A 22,134-nucleotide genomic window follows, 5' to 3' on the forward strand; every position below is an offset into this window, starting at 1 on the left:
GCCAGCCACAGACTCCTCACGCTCACCAGCCTCAGATCCAGGCCTTACCTAGGCAAAGTTATCTCTGCCTCTAGCTTTTTTAAAAGGACTGAGAAGAGCATTCCCAACTGTCTTCTGGCAGGGCACTATACAATGAAAAACTTCACTGTAAGAAATTACTTGTTATGGAAAAGTTACCACTATCTGAATCTCTTTTGGCTCAAGGGGCCAGCTGAGGGTTGTCACTGGTGGTCAAAAGGTGCTTTAAAATGCACACAAACCCATGAACTAGTTTAGATGTAAAATTAGAGACTATCAAAGGAGGGAATGACCACATCTGATGATAGATAAACTTGCCCTGGGGAAAAGTATCATCTTCTGCTACTTGAAAGTGAGCAGAGCATCTGGAGGTGATCTACCACACTGCTGTACAGCTCAGTTAGCTGAAAGTAGCAACAAAGGAAAACATAGGTATTATTGCAGTGTAGTATGAAATGGGAACAAGACTAAGCTGGAAACTTCAGAAGCTGTTTCCGTAAAGGCTGAAGCAGATTTTATATCTCTCACTGTGTATGAGGAGCGATGAGTGAGACATGGAAACGGGTGGAGTGAGTCAGTGCAGATCTGAAAAACAGAGTTTTGAATGTTGCAACGAATGACGCAGGTCCCAGCCCAAAATGGACAGGCTGAGTGTGAGCATTTGGCACAAGCAATAGAAGATGCAGGACAGGTATAAACAACAGTGGGACTAGTACCACTGCAACTGTGGGGCTGAAGCTGAGGGGATCCCTCAGCGCCTGTTCTTCAAAGATCCTCTGGCTTGGACAGCTGAGCACCCAGGACAGGCACTGGTCCAGGGCTTTGTGCGTGTATCTGCTGCGCCCCTGAGGCACCACCAACCCTGCCTGTTGCTGCTCATCCCCCTAGGGTGTCCCCACCCTGCCCGTAGCCCAGGACCCCCATGCCAGCCCCCCGGGGCCATCAGACCCTGCTCTCTAGCTGCCCACAGCCCTGCTCTGCCTGGCCATGGGCCTCCTGAGGCGGTCCCTCCCAGAGGCCCACATCCCAGCCCAGCCTTGGCCTGTCCCCATCCTCATCCCCAGGAAGGTGCCCAGTGCCCGGGGCTGGGGCTGCTCTGGTGCCCTCCAGTTGCCCTGCTCCTGTCTGGGGAAATGGGATGGGCCCTGGCTGCCACGATCTGCCCCAAGGGACTCAAGGAAACCCCAATGGCCCCGAGGGAGCCCTTGGCCCCTGCAGTGCCTTGACAGTGTCTTTGAGAGCATTTCCCAAATGCCTTTTTCCTCTCCCTCTGCCTTGATCATCTACTCTCAATAAACCTCAGTTGAATGTAGCTGAAATCTGTTTAATGACTTCTTTGGGTAGCAGTGTAAAGCCATGGCCGAAGCCAAACTGTTTACAACTTTGAAGGTGTTTGAATTTGTGAAATGTTTTTGATGGTTGGGCTCCTTTTTCATTAATATGACTTTATGGACACAATTCTCTTTCTTTTCAAGGGTTAAATGTCTTTGCCAGAGTTTGTCAAGCAAATTCATGAATCAAAGAGCTCATTCTACCATCTTGTTTTTTCTGCTCCACAATTGTCAGTTATGTGTCTATAACAAACGTCAAAAGGAGTAAAAAACTTTTGAAAGCCGTTGTTCTGAGCTAACCTGCCTCACCTTAGTGCATAAACATCCAAGCATGAGCTGTCTGCAAGTTTGGGGAGCAGATGAGCTTCCTCCCTCACATGTGCCCCAAGGAACACCCATTCTTTGTCCTCTCACCTGTGGTGCAGACATGTCTGGGTGATCATGTGTACACATCTGAATGCTGAAATAGCAGACAGTAAACCACCTCTGGTCCCATATTCATGTGAATTAGAAGTAATGGGTCCTGCTTCAGTGGTAGTAGCTATGCTGTATGCATGTCGTATGCCACTGACAGAGGGCTGTCACTCTTGCCATTGTTCAAGAAGAAAGAAATATGTGGCCATGCTTGTCCAACTCTGAGACTGAGCTAATGAACAACCAGGCGATGGGACTTTTCCTCTGCCCAAGACCACATTAATATGGTCTTTTGTAACGGACTGTGGGCTTCTTGAGATCCTATCTGCCAGGACTTACTGTGTAGATATACCTTCAGGAGGACTTAGAGCATTCCCAGTCCTGTGACTATAACAACTGCTTGTCCTCATGACTGCAGATTCCTCACCCTCATTTCAAAGCCCAGGAACTGATATGTGATGGCCCATACCTGGTTACACAGACATATAAGGCTATACCTGGCCTTTCCTCTGAGGGAGGAAAATTTTCTCATAACTTCTTCTTTCTAGTTGTACTGACCACAGGTAAAGAAATATCATTCAGAACAGAGTATTATCCCTCCAGTTGGAACTCCAAGGCCTGATTTCCTACTGAAAGTGTGTAGCAGGCTCTTCCCCAGCAACTAACAAAGCCTTTTCCATTCTAGAGATAACAGCAGCACCTCTGATCTCCACATCTATTCTGAAGGTTGATGGTAATAAATTCCTCTCTGAGGTTTAATATTCAACAAAATAAATAGCTCTTTTGAAAATGATCTTGCTTCCTGTTAAAACAACTTTCATATGAAATGTGAGGATAAATTCCGAGTTGCAATGCCTGATATCAATTACTTCCATAACTACCTGGGAATGCAGCTATGTGATAGACCTGTGTTAATTTAAAAACCTTTCATCAAGCTCTTTAGAAAAAGATATTAATGTAGACTTTATTTACAGCCCCCTCCACCCCCCGCTTCTGTTTAACCAAATAGCTTAATCAACCTGAGAAAGATTCCTCTGGTTCTTTAAGCCAAATATTCTTTTTGTTTTCCTTTATCAGTCAAGAGTTTATGGTGTTATTATTATATTTTCCCATTTACAAGCAAGGAGTGAACAGCAAAGCTAATTTACTGAGTTTGTCATCACTTTCCACACAGCAGTTGGACTCTTGTGACTCAATTTCGGATGTGGACATGTCTCTGAAGTTTCCTTGTCAAAAGGAGGTTCAAAGTCCTCTATCAAGGAATGATAGGTGGAATCTACTCCTAGGGCTTGAGTATGTGTTCTCCATTCTGCAGCACAATGCACAGAGAAGTGGAAGGTTCTTGCAATTACGGTTTTACTTGTATTTAATATAAAGTGGTTTTCTTAGCTTTTTCTGCTGATTAAAATTTTCAGAATTTTCAGCCTTGAGTGGAATTGTGGCTCAACTGAGTCTTGTTAACTTGATACTGTTATTTTAGAAGATGACATAGAGACAGGGTTGGATTAATGCCTTACTCCCTTGGAATAATGTAATATATGTTTTTAATATATTTAAAATACATGTGAGTATTAGCACTGGAAATTTTAATTCACAACTAACAAATACAGCTTTCAAAAAACAGCAGCTCAACAATTATCTTGGTGGTAGTTGAAATTTTGCCCACTCTGTTTTCTATCTAAAACTTCCTTAGCTTTTTTTCTGTGTCTTTAAACCTGTATAGCCCAAGAAGAGTATTTATTTTTAAATGTCCAAATGAGAGAAAATCATATTGATATAGGTTATTGTATTCACTATTTTTCTAAATACAAATATTATTAGTGATGGAATTTTCTTATATCTTTTGAGTGGGAACAAGTCAAAAAGAAAACCAACTTTTGACTTTAGTCTAAAACCTGGTAAGTTTTAGAATATCAGTTCCATATTGTTTATCTCCCAGGTAATCATGCCTAGAGAAATTCTTAGAAAATTCGTATCAGTCTCCAAACTAAAATGCAGTGACAAAATGTATGAGGCACTTCCTTATCTACGATCATGAAGACAACATGAGTGATTTTTGTAACTTTTGGAACTTGACTCTAAGAATGTTTCTGTTTCCCAACAATTGAAGTATTCTAATTCAAAATGTAAAATGTTGCTTCTTATTATTTAACTGAATTAAAAATAATGTTAATTGTGGAAACTGCTAGCACAATTATTATTGAAAAAAATTATGTTTCTTTTAAATCAAAGAAACAATTACAGTAGCAAATAAGAATATTCTGGAAGACAGTAATGGATAGCTCATACAAAGCAGAACACTTATTAAATAAGAGGCTGCTGGAACTCAATATTGATACATATGAAGTCATGCACATGGGAAAAACAATCCTAACTTTGCATATGAAAAGATGGTCTCTGAGCTCCCATCGTTGCCCAGGAGTGAAATCTTGGGGTTATGACTCATATTTCCATGTAAACATGAACTCAGTGCTTGGTATCAGTCAAAAAGCAATTCAAATTTTTGTAAATATGAGGAAAGGATCAGACACTAAAACTGAGAGCATTATTATTGTGACTCAGTATAAATCCATGGCTCACCTGTGGCTTAAATACTGTGCCCCTTTTCCCAAAAAGAACAGGCCCAAAATGGAAAATGTTTAGGGGAGGACAAGGGTAGTCAAATATCTCTAATGGCTTCCAGATCATAGGTGACTCAATAAAGTGTGTTTATTCTGGGAAAGAGATGAGTTTGGGGAAGGGAGTTGCAGCAAAGGTCTATGAAGCATAGAGTGTGGAGAGGGCAGAGAAGAATCTGCTCTTCAGCTCTTCCTGATTGAGAGCAAGAGGCTGTGATCTGGTGGTAGTAGGAGACATAATCAAGACAAAATCCATGAATTTGTTCTTCACACAGAAGGAAGGAGAACTGTTTTGCTACTGAGGACACTAGAGGTTTCTGTGTGTCCAAGGGGTGACTGGGCAAGTTAATGAAAGGGAAATCTGTGGAGAATTACTGCAACTGTAGAAACTCCAGCTAGCTCAGCACCCTTCTGAGCAAAAATGGTTGGGTAGAAAAAACTGGAAATACTTAGCTTTCTCTTACATCCTTCCTCAAGCACCTTCCTATGGCACTTGTGGGAAAAAGCACAGTGGTCTAGATGAACCTATGGACTTACCCAATACAGCCACTTTTATAGTCTTACATTAAGGAGCTTATTTTAAAATGCATTGCAGTTGAATTCTAAGTTTTTGACTTGGTATACTATATTTCAAAATCCTCAGCCTTACAGAGAACCTCACATCTCCTCTAAACCCCAATGCCTTGAATGTTACATTGTATGAACAAAGCCAAAGGGAAGAAATGCACAAAAGATTAAAAAAACGAGTATTTGAAGTATTCTTATGTTCTTGGCTGCTATGTAATTTTTGGCCCTGCACATTTTACATCCGTGTTAGATTAGAACTTTACTGTTCAGTGCACAAAACCAAGAATACTGAAAATAAAAATTTACTAGTTTGTGTTTCACTTTGTATTTAAGAGATCCTTGTAGAATGTGCCAATCAAAGCAAAGCAATGAACCTAAAACCCAGAGAAGGAAATGCAGTCATTAACTGTTGCCTGGTAGTATACAAGCATAGTTTCATATTATGCAGCTCTGCCTGTGTTCTTAATGCCCTAATCACATCATAGTCTCCCAGTACATCACACTTGCTCTGTGACTGAGGTGACTGCTATTTTCCTAAGGTCACATAAAGCACCTTGAAGAGCTGCATCAGAGCATAAGGTTCCTGGCTCTGGACATCCTGCTCAGAGCAGGCACTGTCACTGTATGCAAAATCTGAACCTCCAAGACTACCTGTAGTCCACATTTTCTTTGGCAAAGAAAGTAGCAATCATTCTTCTTTTTATGGAACCATATTACCATGTTGGAAAATCCCCACAAAGCAGATGACTGATCCTTTCTTGGTACAGAGACAAACTAAAAATAACACATTTTTTATTTTTTTTTCCCCCCTAAATAGTAGCTTTTGATGTAAGTTCTTTATGAACCAGGATCTGCTTCTTTGGTGTGTTGGTATATTTTTCAGAGATGCTTTTTTGAGAGAGGATCTTACTGGTGTTCCTTCATGGTTCTGGCTGTGGTTGTGGCAATTTACTTACCCTCTATATTTGGCAGCTTCTTTGGAGAAACAGCAGTCTCTATACAAAAAAGTTGTGGACAGGCTGGAGAAGGTCCAGAGGAGGGCCACAAAAATGATCAAGGGACTGGGAAGCCTGATGTATGAGGAAAGGCTGAGAGGAAAGACTGAGTCTGTTCAGCCTTGAGAAGAGAAGGCTTAGGGGAGACCTTGTTACCGTGTTCCAGTATTTAAAGGGTGGCTACAAAGAAGATGGACACTCCCTTTTTGCAAGGAGTCACATGGAAAAGATGAGAAGTAATAGGTACAAGTTACTCCTTACTCCTGGGGAGATCCTGATTTTACACAAAAGGAAAGTTTCTCACAATGAGAATGATTATCCACTGGAATGATCTCCCCAGGGAAGTGGTGGATTCCTCAACATTGGACATTTTTAAGACTCAGATGGACAGGGCCATCTTGTCTAGACCACGCTTTTGCCAGAAAGGTTGGATTAGATGATCCTTGAGTTCCTTTCCAACCTGGTATTGTATGATTCCATGATTCTATGACTCAGTTTTGAAATCAGCAGAAATATGGAAAATATAGGAACTCAACCTGAACTATAGGCAAAGTATGTGAGGAAGATCCTTTTACAAGGAATGCTTTCTGAATTATCCCAGTGAGTAACTTGATAGCACACAGTGTATTATTGTTTTAAACTATTGTACAGCTGATATAGAAGTGTATTCAGTGTTTCCATATTCAGCCAGTTTAGACCACAAAACTTTCAATTTCTTTAGTTTGAAAGTTTATTCCACAGCTTTTGACTTTTCCTTTAGGTATTAACCCTTAGCCAAGGATCCTTGGCCTCTCCGGCAATGAGTCCAGCTCAGTTTCAGAGTTTTCGTTTACAGGCCTTATTCAGGCAGCAAAACAATCCAACAATGGCATGTTCCTTGTCAAACAATAACCAGCTTAGCCTAACCATCCAGAAGCTAGGACTTGACATTAATTATCTCATAAATCTTTTTCTACCTGAAGATGTTCTGTTCTGTTGTATTAAGTATGTACCTTGTGATCATTTGACACATTTATATGTCTATGGGGTCATGTATTTGTGTAGTTGAAATGTTGAGCACATATTTAGCACTTGAATCTTTTACACATCTGGAGTTACAGTACTAAGGACATAATTTCTGTGTATTACTCTGTTTTGTACAGGTGCCTACAGCAGTTTTCTTGCAAATAATCATATCCATATTTCTGTGGCCTGTTAAGCTTGTGTTCAGGCACTTTGCAGGAAATGTGTGCACTACAAATGTCAGTTCTGTAATTCTGTGTGGACTCAGTTGACATAGGCTAGATGAGAAATGCGTATGTACTGGCTCTGTTTCTGGGGAGGTGGCAAAAGGAGGAACTGACACTTCTGCCCCTGGAGTTGATGCTATGGCTGGCAAAGTGCCCAGAACTGTCAATATATGTGGTTCTAGGCTTAAAATATGATTTTTTCCTATTATATGCTATGGGAGTCAGTATGAAATACTTATGTAGGAGCATATGTGACTTGGGGAGAAGCTGAAGCAAAGACAAGCAAGGAGTTTGTGTTTTGAACCAAAATTCTCTAATGCAAAGTGAAGAAGTACTGACCTGAACTCACTGTGTGGTAGCTATGCCTGATATATACCCTTTAAGGGAGGGTAGAATTACTTTTCCTCTTCCATTATCGGAAAAAAAAAACCCAAACTATTAGTAGAGTGCTCTGATGACTAGATTAAAGGGGAAAGATTAATGTTGATTTGCAGTTTCCCTCACCCCTGAGGAACTTATATGTCAGCTACATAAGGGATATTGAAAATTCTTCATTTATAACCCCTTTGAAATTAGGATGGAGGTATACATGGTGCAGTAAATTGGGTGACTCACATACAGAGGGAAATGATTATTTTTCACCACTTGACATGAATTCTTATTTATCCCAAGCAATGAACATGGCAGGAAGTAACCACCATTCATTTCACATCTCTGTGTGTACCTCTTTGTAACCTCCCAGAGTAGGAAGAACATATGATATTAGAAAAAAAAAAAAAAAAAAAAAAGAATAAAAAAGGTTCTTTTCAAGGAAGGGTATGGCAGTTTTTGAGAGGTGATTTATCAAAATAGAGTGGCTTGAGCTGAAACTGAAAAGGCTAAATGGCTAGTAATTGAGAAATTTGCAAGCAATTTGAGATCTGAGTTTATGGCCCAACTTGTCTATGTCTCTCTGTTGCTATATTAACAAGATCTAACCTCTCTATGCCTTTGTTTTTGACATGTGCAATGATGATAATATTTCTGTCTTCTACTTGACCTACAAGTTCTTTTGGGCAGTGACAGAGATTGTATCTGCCCATGTATACACACAGTTTGGTGCCTCTGGGTGTTATAATTAGAATAATGTTCCTGGTGCCAGAAGGAAAATCATTCAGTAGAAATAAGAATAATTTTAACAGGATATTACTATACAAGAGAATGTTTCCTAAATCCTAGGAAAACTCCTAAGTATACCTTAAGAGGCTTGTTCTAATGAAGAATCATTTGGCAGTCTGGGTTTCTTTAATGGGCCTTACCAAATATCGTAAGCCTCACCATCTGCTGCACCCTCTAATTACCAGTGAGAAAAGGACACTTTTCCCTGCTGCACCACACAAAGAGATATGATGTAAATGTGTATGTTACTTACTCAATGAAACATACATCTGTTGTGTTCTCTCATGTTTTAGACACAAATCTGGGAGGAGGCGCAAAGAGCCTTGCCTGGGAATTGTACATCCTTTTCACTGTACTGGAACACACATAATCTTACTATTAGGTAAATCTACAATTTAATTTCCCCCTTTCTTTTCTCTACTTAAGTAATTTTGCTGGTGATCTGCCCCTGTGTTTATTTGTGAAGTAAAAGGAGTGGGTTGCGTTGCTATTTTACAGACTTAAGGTTACTTCAGGAAAAAACAAGTCAACCCTGGAAAGTCTTTGGCCTTCTTTTGAAAGATGGTGCCTAGAGAGAGAAAACAAGTGAGAGGCAAAATAAATCACAGCCCTTTCTAGAGACTTTCCCCTTTCTCTGACTTCAATGTGACTGTGGAAGGGAGGAAAACCTCTTGTATTCCCACAACCCAAGAAAAGGTGGCAAGAGTTTTGGTCCTACTCTGCCTTTTTCCTGTGTGTACAGAGGGCACCAAGTCAGGGGAAAAAAGAACAACAGCACAGGGAAGGACACTGTGATGCCTGCCCATCATCTCCCACCTGATCTGCCTCTTAGGAACAGCTGGGAGTGGCTGTGGAATGGAAAGGATGCATTTTTTTCCTTTTGCAGAGAAAGCAAAAGATATGGGGGCAGATATGTGAACACATATGACAAAACAGAAATAACTGAAGAGCTTTCTAGAGGCAGGGAGATCAGCCTGTGCAAGTGGCTAGAAGATCAGGATCTTCTCCTTGGTGACTGTTCCTTCTGGGAACTTTGTTCAGCAACCTCAGCATCATCTATGTGACACAATTAATTGTGGCTGGTAGAAATGTGTGGCCATGCTCCAGCTTCCCAACCCTGATCTCTCTGTGGAGACTGGTTCCTCAGCTATTTCCTAGGCCTTTTCCCCCAGCAGGTAAAGATGCAGTTGCCAACTATGTGAATTTCTTGGCTGGTTTTGCTGCTGTTGGACTTAGCCATACATAGAGACAATGCTGTTCCATGAGGTGTGTGCATATTTCTCATGTTTTGTTGCCCTAGAAGGCTGCCTATTTTGCCAAGTTGTCCCAGAAATGCAGTTTAATTTCTAACCTTTTTTTAATAATCCCCAGGTTTTACCACAAAAAGCTCATACAGTGAGAGGGGAAAATCCCTTTCAGGATTTCTTTTTGCTTGGTGTCAGGGAGCAGGCTGCCCCATGAGGAAAGGGAGCTGGGAACTGAGGCTGTGTTGTGGTTTAACCCCAGGCACCAGCTAAGTCCTACACAGACACTTGCTCACTCCCCCCACAGCAGGATAGGGGAGAGAAAAGAGTGAAAGTGAGAAAACTCATGTGTTGAGATAAAGACAGTTTAATAGGTAAAACAAAAGCCACCACTCAAGCAAAGCAAAACAAGGAATTAATTCACCACTCCCCATGGGCAGGCAGGTGTTCAACCATCTCCAGGGAAACAAGGCTCCATCACGCATAATGGTGATTTGGGAAGACAAACACTATAACTCTGAATGTCCCCCCATCCTCCTCCTTCCTCCAGCTTTATATTCTGAGCATGATGTCATATGGTCTGGGGATACCTTTGGTCAGTTGGGGTCAGATGTCCCAGCTGTGTCCCCTCCCAACTTCTTGTGCACCCCCAGCCTCCTCACTGGCAGAGTGGAGGGAGAAGCAGAAAAGGCCTTGGCTCTGTGTGAGCACTGCTCAGCAGTAACAAAAACATCCCTGTACTATCAACCTGTTTTCAGTACAAATCCCAAACAAAGTCCCACACTAGCTAATATTAACTCTATCCCAGCCAAAACCAGCACAGGGTGACAGCAAGGATTCAGCACCATGACCTCCCTAAGAAGTGGTGCCATCACATGCTACCCAGACTAGAAGTGCAGAGCAGATCTGGAGGTGGTGACCAGGCTGACCCAAGAGGTCCACTAATTGCCAGTTGGGTTCCTAGCAATGCAACAGGTCCAGGGAGGCAAGTCAGTGGTCCAGATCAGCCATTACCTGGCCAGACTGCAATGAAGCTCAAGCAGGGACGACAGGTAAGGACTTGAGCTTAAATGCAGGTTAGGAATGATAGAAGAGAAGGCCCCAAGGGGCTTCTCCCAGGGTTATTTTCACAGCAGCCTGCTACAAAGCCACCCAGCTGCATTGTGTCAGAGCTGGCCTTGATCCAAAGCAACCAAACCCTGAGAGTTTGGAGGAGCAGGATGTCATGGTCAGGATCCTGACACTTGGAGAAGTAAACGTGGGTCTTCCCTGCTATCATTTTGGTGGACCAAAGTGAAGGAGGTGCAGCAGCACCCAAAAGAGGATTCTTGTGAATCTGTGAAGGAAGTACATTGTTATTCACTGGAAAGAAAAATGTGAGTGGATCTGAAAGATGGTGTGAATGTGGCTCTGAATTTCCTCTGAATCAAGTCTTATTAATACCAGCGAAGACACTGTTTTACATTGTGGCTAAGTATTTTTTCATTCATAAGAACACATTGTTTTGAAAATGTCTCACATCAAAAGTGCATTTGGATTATAAATTTCTAAAAAATGGAATACACCTTTTGAACTTCTAGTTTTAGAGGTTGATTGATTTCAGTCCAGGGGATGACTGGCATCAAGACCAGTAACTTGTGGGCAAACAAACCCAGATGTTTTAGAAATGTTCAGTCATGAGTCAAAGATTTCAGGAATCTTAGGATGCAAAGGCAAACATAATCCACTTCAACGAATACTTAATATTGGAGCTAACATATATTTTGGGACCCAATAAATTTATGAACTCAGCAAACTTTAGGAACCTTCCTAATCCTCTGATTGTTCCTTTAGCCTGCTTAGCGTTCCACGGTAAGGACAGGGGGCCTTCTTCATGTCTGCTTACTGTCTATATATAAGCCTACTTTCCTTTCAAATGCTGAGGAATTATTTGTCCTTATCTCCTATCTGTAAAATGTCTTATATTATTTTTTGAGGTATTACTCTTCTTCCTCATGTCAGTTTCTGATAAAGTGGCTATGGTCCTATATGCAGCATTGCAAAATCTTACTTCCAGTGACATCTTATCAGGCTTAGTTTCTTGCATTGTGGTGATGAATAAGGTCTATGCAGACTAAAAAATAAAAATATTAACTACTGTTATAAATGTGCAGAAAAGGCTCCTTGCTTTGACTCTTAAGAAAGCAGCAGTTGACTTGGTTGTATGAGAAGTTTTTATGGACTGGCATATAATTTTTTTTTTTCCTGAATGACTGTACATGTGGAAAGGAACCTGATTTCTATACTAATACCCTCTGGTCTTTGGGACTGAGGGTTATCAGTAGCACTGGATGTAGATGAACAACTTGCAACTCAGTTTCATGGTTCAAAAAAAAATGTTGTTCTTTTTAAAATAACTCCATTGGGAAAGCCTGATATTTCTCTGTTCATGGTTTATTTTTTTTATTTTTTGGCAAAGTAAACAAACAGACCTGAAAAATATTTTTATACTAACCTGGATGCTTTTGTTTAACTTGTTTTACTAAAAAAATTTTTTGGGGATCATCTAGTTTTCCAAAATTCCTTTACTTCTTTATTTGATTTGAGTTACTATTTAACACTGAAAGATAGGATTATTTTGCTCACCAAAGAAAACACCAAACTATTATGCCACATAGGGACAAAATAGAAAATTCCAGGGCTTGCTGGAGTCAACACAAACGTAAGAAAGAAAGATACAAAAAAAAACATTCTAAAATTGCTCTGCTAGGAAAAGGAAGTACTGAACAAATCCCAACAAGAAGACAAAACTATGATTGGGCACTGGGAAAGCTGGAGTGTTTAAGTCCCTTTTTTGCTTCAGTTTCACTAACCAGGATAAATGTGGCCAGATGGCTAACACAATGAACATTGGTGACAGATGGGTAAGTGCTCTAACTAGCGTCAGAAAAAACAGGTTAGAAATGCTTGTGAATTTGCAGGGCCTGATGAAACTAACCCTGGAATACTTAACGAGGTAGATGAGGCTGTCCCTGCTGCTTCAAGATGGCACATAGGGTGGATGAGGCTCTAGAAGATAGGAAGGGACAACAATAACCATGGTTTTTAAAGAGAAAAGAGGAGAGAAGCAGAGATGAAAGAAGGTAAAGAGAGGACTGAGAGAATCACTGAGTGATGAAGTTAACTTCTGAACCCAGAGAAATACAAATAAGTGGCCCATTTAACAAGAATCTGAAACATCTCTTGAAAATAATAAATCATACCAAACTAGCCTAATTGTCTCCTTTGACATCATGGAATAGAGAAGATCGGCAGTTATAAATAATATGTCTTTAATAAACCTTTTCATATTGCTTCATATAGCAGTCTTCAAAACAGTCAAGAAACACAGCCTGGAATTATCTGCTACAAAGTAGACGTGTGACTGGTTGGGAAAAACACAATCACAGTAGTTACCAAGAGTTTATGATCAAATTGAAAGAATTGATCTCATGGGGTTCTCCAGAGGTCAGTCCTGGGTCTGGGTATATGCAATATTTTCATCTGTGGTCTAATTAACGGAGTAGGGAATACTCATATTAACTATGGATGTAACGAGGGGAGGATACAAGTACTTTAAATGACAGCGGTGTAATTAACAGCAGATCTCCAATTTCTGGAAAGTGGTTAGGAAAAAAGGGGCAGAAAAGATCTGGATTTAATCCACCCTGCTTTCCCAAACTTGGGTAGTGTCTGTTATCTTGCTTATTTTTGACAGAAGTTTGTCTAATCTGTTCCCAAAAGTCTCTGGTGAGGGCGACTCCATAATCTCCCCAAACAATCAAGTTCAGTGCTTCAGTACACTTGCTGTTGAAGTTTTTTTCCCATGTTTTTTCCTTACCTAAGACTTTGTTGCATTTGAAGCCTGTTGCTTCTTGATTTATCCAGATAATAGCAATAGGCCATTTTCTGTCTGTGCAGCAATCTTTCATGTGTTAAAAGGTGGTGCATAGCTGCTACTTGAGCCAATTTGTTTTGTATTTTATATAGTTGATTATTCCTGTTTAAGTGCACCATGCTGTACTTCCTCCTGTCAAATGTCATCCTGTTTTTTTCACAGCCCATGTCTCCAGGTTGTCAATATCAGATTCAATCTCAGTGCCATGTAGCATTGCAAAAACTTATATAACAGTATAATAGATGTTATACTGGCAGGCATAAAAATGAGTCACATTTAGTTCAAACGCTTTAACTTTGAGCAGTGCTTTAAGTCAGACTTTATGTCATCTAAGCTGGGGTGATGCACTTCAGGCAAGGCCTAGATAAGTGGCAGAGAATCCAGCCAGGAGTAATGAGAGAGGTCAGAGGCCAAGAATTTTTTTCTTATTTGATATGGTTAAAGGTACTGAAGTTGTTAAATAGGGAGAGCAACAGACTTAGAGGGGAGCATCTTCAAGCATGTAGAAGGCTGTGTAAACAACAAAGTAATAGGCTGTTTTCTTGGTCTACAGGGAATAGGTCAGAAGTAATGGCCTCTAACTGTGATAAGAAAGACTGAGTTTAGATGTCAGGAAATACTGTGTGTTAGAAAGTGCAGCCAAGTACAGGCATAGATTTACTGAGGAAAGTTGTGGAATCTCTATTAACTGCGGTATTTTAGAACAGCAAGACTAATAGTTGCTGAGGACAGTTTAAAGGAGATCCTTTCTTGGGAATGAATACTATCTGTGATCCTGAGAGCTCAAAATAAAAGTTTTAACAAATGTCTAAGCCTTTAAGAATGTTTTTTTCCCCCTACCATATACCTTTCTGATTTTGATCCTAATTGATTTTAGTAGTCCTTGTGAAGAAACCACCCAGATCTAGTCAAGACTTAAATCTGTGCTACCTCCATGTTAAAGAAATGAGTATGCTACAAACTATCACTGTTGAAAAATCTTTTGTGTGGGGGTATGGAAAGTGGATGATGTGATTCTAGACACCGATGTGGCTTCTGTTTCCCATGAAAAGTGTAACTATCTTCTTTGCCTTGGAAGAAGAAGCAAGACCTTCCAAAGTACTGTGGATCACTGACTGTCTCTTTTATGCCATACCTGTTCTATCAAAGCTGTCATGGCAGTCAGTAGGACACACTTTTTTATCAATGGATGTCTTAAAAAAACCCTAAATGAATTGTAAGGAGTACTTTAATACTGATACAAGCTAAAAGCATAACATTAGCTAAAATAACACACCCACCCACACACAGACTTTTTAAGCATAGCTTTTATAGTATAAGTAGTGTCTCATGATTCAAATATTTTTGGTAGCTATATTTGCATTAAGAATAAAACATATATTTGGAGAGTTGTAATGTAATATTATCAGAGTTAAAAGTAAGTCTCAATATGCATGAAAAACAGCTACTCTTCCTGAATGTAAGCAAGAAACATACTTGTTTCAATGGGTGCAACATTATTGTAGGAAATAAGCACACATCAATGTGCACAGCACTCCTGTCTTAGTTTGACCAGCATAGTTTCTCATTGGAAAGAGTTGATTTAGAAAAATGTGATGAAATCTAAGTTGACAGCAAAAGCATCCAGTACCATAGGGAAATACTATTACACAGCTTTTGCATTTTCTTACTTTCTTTCTTTTCACAACATGCTGTTTGTTTGCACAGAATAACTGTCTTGTCAAACTGAGATTTCAGTGCTCTTACAGATCATGAGTAAACCTTTTCTACAGCAGCTATTTGAATTTTTCATCCTTTTCTGTTTTCCTTGATCAAATACACAAAAAATACAACACAAGTTTTAAATTGATCTTTGTCCTTTAAAACTATAATCCTAGAAGCTTTTGGGAAGAGATCAGACTCTGAAAGTGATATTCAGATCCTTTCTTCCTCTATTTTCCTAACTGAAAATTGAACTATAAGGCTGGGAGTGTAATTTGTCCAAATCCTTATGCACTCTTTCTTGTCAGTAATTTTCTTGTTCTTTCAGAATGAAAATCTTCCTTACCTCACTGATACCAAATTTGTGTTGAACAGGTGAAGTTGTCTGCATGGTTAAAAACTGAGCTTCATCTCTAAAACTAAACTAAACTAAAACCTTCTTTTCGGATACTCGGTCACTAAAATATAAGCTGTATCAGCTAATGTGTCTATGGAATATATCTCTTTCTTTAGCAAGCCTTACAGGATGAACAGCTAGCTAAATACTGATCTCCTGTAGAGCAAAAATAATGTTAGAACAAGCTGCTGGTAGGGAGCCAGGTAGAGCATGGTCATTACTTGTTTGTTCATTTATCTAATGCACAACATGAATTGTAACATTTAAGTAAAGTGCAGCTTGAGTTTTCCAACTTGAATGAAATCTCCACAAGTTTCTTGTTCCTCTCTTCATGCTATCATTCTGTTTTCAAAATACCTTCAAGAATTAATTCTTAATATTCAGATATTCTTAACTTTAGAGTTTTCTTAACTGTAAAGGAAATAATTTTAAAGAAAGTTTGATAGTGATGTCATCTATCAGATTGGTTTTTCCTAAATCTTTTGTACTTGGAACATGTAATAAATTTTATTAAAATCTTTGTAGTAGATTATTAGACACCAATTTAATTTTTTTGTTGTTGTTATTTGGTTGGGTTTTATTTTGTTTTGTTTTGCTGTTTTTTGTTATTTCCTTGATACCAAATCTGCTTTTGTCTGCAAAAATGACTATAGAGAATTTCAGAAAAGTAATAGTAGGTCTCGGGTATAGCCAAGTCTTCCTGTTATTATGAGGGGAAATAAGTGTAGCCCTCATTAGTGTCCTTATAAGGAACGAAATCCCTTTACATTCCCGCTTGAACACTTGTAAGGATTTGCAGCAACTTGGAGAAATGAATAAGCAGTTGAGTGGCTGATAGGAAGAAATCATTACAGTTCAAGTTTCAAATGAGCCCACATGTCAGGGGAGCTCTGCAGGAAATTGCCCTCAATTTTCATATAGGACTTTGGCAAGAGAGTGGCAGGTGACTCATGAGAAAAGTCTTTTCTGAGTCTGCTATCTCATTTCATGTCAGAGGTAAGAAATAAGCAGAGCCTTGTGAAGAACTGAGTAGAGAATTAGAAGTGGAAGATGAGAATCTTGAATTTCTTTTCAGTGATGAAAAAATTTCTTGGAATAATTCAAAAAAGAGCTCAGTATGAGCCAAAGAACAGGTAAAAGTCTGATTTCAGTGATGCTATCTAAATAAACTGAAGCAAAATTTGGTTAAGTAATTGAAAAAAAAAAAAACAGCTAACTCACATAGGTAACTTATGGACTAATATATTTTCAGTAGAGTCAGAAAAGCAGAGTGGTTTTTTTATTTTATTTTTTTGGTTTGTGTTTTTGTTTTTTTTTTTTAATGGATCTGAGAAAATAATCACTAGAAAAATATTATTTTTTTTATATATTTAGATATTGAGAATTATACCAAATCCAGAGCAGTTACCCTTGGCAGGGTTTGTCTTCCAAGCTGATGGTCTGCTGGATTCATGCACCTAAATGTGAGGGATTTTTCAGCTTTATTCTCTTTCTCAGCTTTTTTTACTATTTTTTCTTCTGTTATTGAACTATACAGTGTATTCAGAGGGTATATGTTTGTTCAATATATTCTAGTTGTTATGTTTATAAACAGATGCAAGTGTCTGGCAGGATGGATCATTATTTGAGGTCTCAGATGTTATTAATTAACACCAGGAATGTTGTGAAATAAGCTTGAAATCAGACCTTCCCCCTCCTGATGCAGTGTGAATGGGTAAGTATTCTTCCTTTCAAATAATAATAGAAGGAGCTCCTTCTCTTACTATGATGTGAAGCAGTATGAATACTCAGCTAGTCATTAGTGGAAATAAGTTTGGATGCTAAAAAATCCATAGAAAACCCTGAAGAATGTCACTGCTTTTTTTTTTTTTTTCTCTTGCTGTCTGATTTTATTTTGCAGATTGCAAGGTTCCAAACTTGCTGAACGAAATCTAAAAAGCCTTCCAAAAAAATTTCAGTTTTACTACTATTTTCCTCTCCCCCACCCATCCCCGTTCTTCAAGATCTGTTTACCTTTTGTCTTTTTATTTACTGTTTTGTAGATAATGAGACCTGACAGAGATGGTCTGTTCAGAAGCGTCCGGCCAAATTTATAGCTGTCAACATGTATGGAGTGGGTTGGTCTATCTAGACAAGAAACTGCTGTACTGGGTTAGACCAAAAGCCCTTCTAGTCTAGTATCCTGATGCTTCAGTGAAGGTGCTTGGCAAGGAGTTGAAGATAAAAAGTGAATACTGTGTTCATTCCAGGTTCCAGCAAACAGCTGTCAGGGACTGCTTGAATTGGTTTCAAATGATCATCATCAAACAGCCTTGAAAGACTTACTTTCAATGAATCTTCTGGCACTCTTTTATAAATTTGAACTCAATAGCCTCTTGTGGCACTATTATGTTCCCAATCTGATTTACACACCCTGTGTTTAAAAGAATAATTAAGAATAAGTGATTTTTTAAAAAAAATTATTTTATTTAAACCTGATGCATGAAAATAGTCCCGTAGGCATAGGAGATACAAATAAAAAATCATTTCTCACTGCTCTTCATATTTAGATTTTGTCAGTCTCAGTGGCTTTCTAAATTAGAGAATATTTTTTTAGTCTATCTTCACAGAAACTATTTTCTCCATGTCTCTGATAATTTTTATCACCCTTTTCTTACTTCTGTGGAAACCTAGTATACCCTTTTCAAAACGGGATGACTGGAATTGCACTCATTATGCAAAATGTGCACCATTTAGGTTTGTGTAGTGACAAAATAATTAATAATTTTTATTTTCAATAATTTCTTGTCTGAATACCAGGTTTGATTTTTATTTACCTTCCTCCCTTCTTTCTGCCCCTTCCCCCCGCCTCATCTACAGTGATTTGATGCTCTTTCACATGCAGTAACAACAACTTCAGAGTTTATTGATGCACAGAGTTAAGGAAGCTTTTCTCTAGGTACATTTCTTTGTATTTGCTGTTCCTGAGTGGGATCTCCTGCTTTCTCTTTGTGTGCTGTCCCTCTCGTTAACACTGTCATGTGAATGTGGCAAGGAGATGAGAGGGAATCTCTCTTGACAAAAGATCTTCAGGGCTCCTCTGTCTTCAGTGTTCAAGAACAAGGGACAATTAAGCTAGATCCCTTTAGCAGGCTAATTTTACACATCCCTGCAGGTTTTTTTTCCTATCAATCACAACCTGTCAGTAAAGTTTTCAAAGTTCCTAAATATCCCCCGATTTGGAAACATTCTGTCATGCTGTTTTGCTCCACCTTCCTTTCCTGAACTCCTGAGAAGCTGTCTGTCAGAACAACTGCGTCTGAATTTGGAAATGCACAAAAATTAACGAGACATCACTGTATGAATGAGGACCTCTTCTGGCTGTTTCCATGAGCTTCCCCCATTAAGAACCACACTGAAAATATCTGGGTCAGAAAAGTGCAACTGAAGATAACACTGCGTACTAGAATGGTACTATAATAGTCCTAGTCCCTGTTGTCACGATTTTAAAATGCATGAGTGAGTGGCCTCTATGATCTGCATATTTAATACGATTACTTTGCAAGACTTCTTGTATTCTGCTGCTTGTTTTAACAGCTCAGATCTTAGTTTCTTTGATAGGTATTATTGTAATAGCTGATGTAAGGCAGTCACTGTGCAGAATACTCACAGAATTCAAAGGCAGTGACCTATGAAAATGAGTTAGCGGTAGCCTGCTAAGAGAAAAACAAAACCAAACTTCCCATTTTGTCTATTATCTACAGAGAACCATGCTTTATGTGTTTTTAAAAATTTTGCAGAATGTAAATATGTGTAAGCTTGTATGAAATAGTAGGAGAAAGATAATCACGGAACACAATCGATTTGTATAGTCCAGAGCAGTAACAGAAAGTAAATAGCTCTGTTGCCTCAAAATAGAGCTATTTATAAAAGTAAGGGAAGCAGGATTTTGGCCATTATTTATGCCCTCAGCACCTCCACAAAGTAGAAAATACATCTGCTAAGGATCATTCAGAAATTGTTAGCACAATTTAGTTGGACACTTCTTTACTGACCTAGTGACAGATGGTGGTATGAGAGTGTGGCATTTAAATGACTTGCATGCCCTGTGCTGGCAAAGCAACTTGTGTTTAAGGAGTTTCATTTCAGAAACTCCTGAGTTTTTAGCCTGAGTGCAAGGATTCTCTGATGAGTTATTGCTTCTTTCCCCTCTGGCTAGAGATTGATTCGTACACTGCATACTGCTCCTTTATGAAAATTCAGGGTACAGAATTCCTTTGAAAGAGTGAATCACACAGAACATAATTTTCTTGTTTTACTAATGATTATTGTAGTTTCCTATTGACACTGCTAGAGCACCCAAAGGCTCCAAACAGATTTTGAAATATTTTGTGCTGGACACCATATGGAATAAAGTCTGTAAAGAAAAAGTTTCTTGTATGGAAAAAGAGGATTAGATCACTCAATAGGAGGAACAAAGGAAGAAAAGGGTTGTGATATTTTTGTTCCATTTAATCTTTAATATGCTTTTTTAAAAAAATATTGCATATGGCAAGGAAGTGATTGGTCAACATTCTCCATCAATATAAATTTCAGTAAAAATAGTGGAGTCTGTTTCTGAATAATAAATATTAACAAGAGCCCAAATGAGCCCATGTTAGCAAGCAATCAGTTACAAGTTATTAGCTTCTTCCTTAATTACAGAGAAGTCAAGATTGCAGATTCAGCTTGTAGCTCACAAATTAAAAACAGTTCTTTAGCTGAGGCTTCCAATATTAGTTAGTGAAAGATTCCAGCTTCTCCCAGACTGGTTATTTTACAATGATAGCACAGTATTAACACCAATGGATTGATATTTTTATAAGACAATTGCAAATATTTTGCCCATATGAATCAATAAGCTACTGTGAGCTGGGGAGAACTTGTTCTGCAGTCAGATGTTCATCAGGCATTACTCTGTAACCAGGATTAGTTCCTAACAAATATAAGAGGGAATAAAAGTTAAATTGGAATGTCATTGATGAACTTTGCTTTTGGACAGGTTTTCTGATTTCAGTTTTCTGAGTTTGTAGTCTTTGTTATTTGAAATGTAATTTAGTCAGTCTTTACATCCTTGTTATATTATAGTATATATGTTCAGATGACAGGAAGGTAGTTGGGATGTTATCAGAAATTAAAAGCCATTTCCATGTAAGGATAATAAGGGGCAGAATGGAAAAGTTAAAAATAGGGTTGTGGAGAGGCTTGAAAAGGAGAAGTGTAGGCATGAGCTGTAGAAAACTGTCAGAGGAAGCAAAGTCTAATCAGAAATGTCTGACTTAGGGACTGGGGTTTCTCTCCATTTATTGCCTCTAAACTACTGAAGCCATCTTTAAAAAGTGCCCCTACTTCTGTCTTTCTCATTCTGCTGCTTTGCCCATATAAATGGGATTTCTCCATGGCCTCTGTTACTAGCATGGGAAGCATTGTTTCAGGTTAGATTTGGAGGGATAGGACAGGAAGCTGATAGACAGCAAGTCTTAGAGAAATCAGTCCAGCAGAGCTAACCTTCTAAAGGCTCAGATTTTTTTGTTTCTTCTAGATTCATTATTTGTTTAAAATACCAAATTTGTTAACTTGTCATGCCAAACATGACATAACATTTTTTCTTGGGAATAGATTTTAAAATTGATTTGATTTTCTATATTTTACCATTCTGCTTCTCAAGAGTTTGTGTATGTGTGTGCACATGTGCATACGAGTGTATCTAAATTTTGGCAAAGCTACTCAAAGATGAGCTGCAACTTGAACAGCTGCAAAGTCTCTGAACACTAGAATTATTCATAGCACATAAAGGAAGGAAACCTCTTGAAAATAGTTCAAACATTAACACCGTTATGGGAGGATCAGACTTGAATATTTTATTTGAATGAACCAATTCCTGAAAGAGTCTGTAAAATGGGAACATGGGTAAATGGAATTATTTCATAGTCCTTTTTGCATTTAAACAAGAGACCATAATGTGACAAAAAATGTTGAGCACAGATATTGGTGAGCAAAATTCATCCATTTGCTTACTCTCTGATGGTATAAAAATAAGAATACTGGGTAGTGGCTGAACAAACATACAATATTACTAGGATAAAACTCTGCATGTCTAAAGTCCTCAATGTATAAAAAGATCTGAAAGCACATGGATGGTTCAACTGGGGGTGGATGGTTCTTTTGCTTAGGGCTACAGACTTACATATCTTAATGACACACTAATTCAGAGATCATCCTTTTTGGCACAGGGATTAAACCAGAGGGTGTCTATAATCCTGAGAAGATTATATCTAAATTTAATGCTCTTGCTTTGGTTTTGTGTAGTCAGATTTTTGCATATGCCCAGTGCTTCTTATACTTTAAAAGATTATGTGGAGCTAAGGAATATAATTCTCCAAGTACAGAGGTCAAATGTTTAAAAAGGAAGACACTTTCTGTGTTCTTTCCTTGCATTTTAATCCACATTAAAAGAGTTATTGATCTGCTACAGGTTACATTGTTGACCACAACTGTACCATTTACCTTCACTGCATCAAATAGCAA

Source organism: Tyto alba, unplaced genomic scaffold, assembly GCF_018691265.1.
Source record: "Tyto alba isolate M040663 unplaced genomic scaffold, T.alba_DEE_v4.0 Super-Scaffold_27, whole genome shotgun sequence".
In the NCBI taxonomy this organism is placed as follows: domain Eukaryota; kingdom Metazoa; phylum Chordata; class Aves; order Strigiformes; family Tytonidae; genus Tyto; species Tyto alba.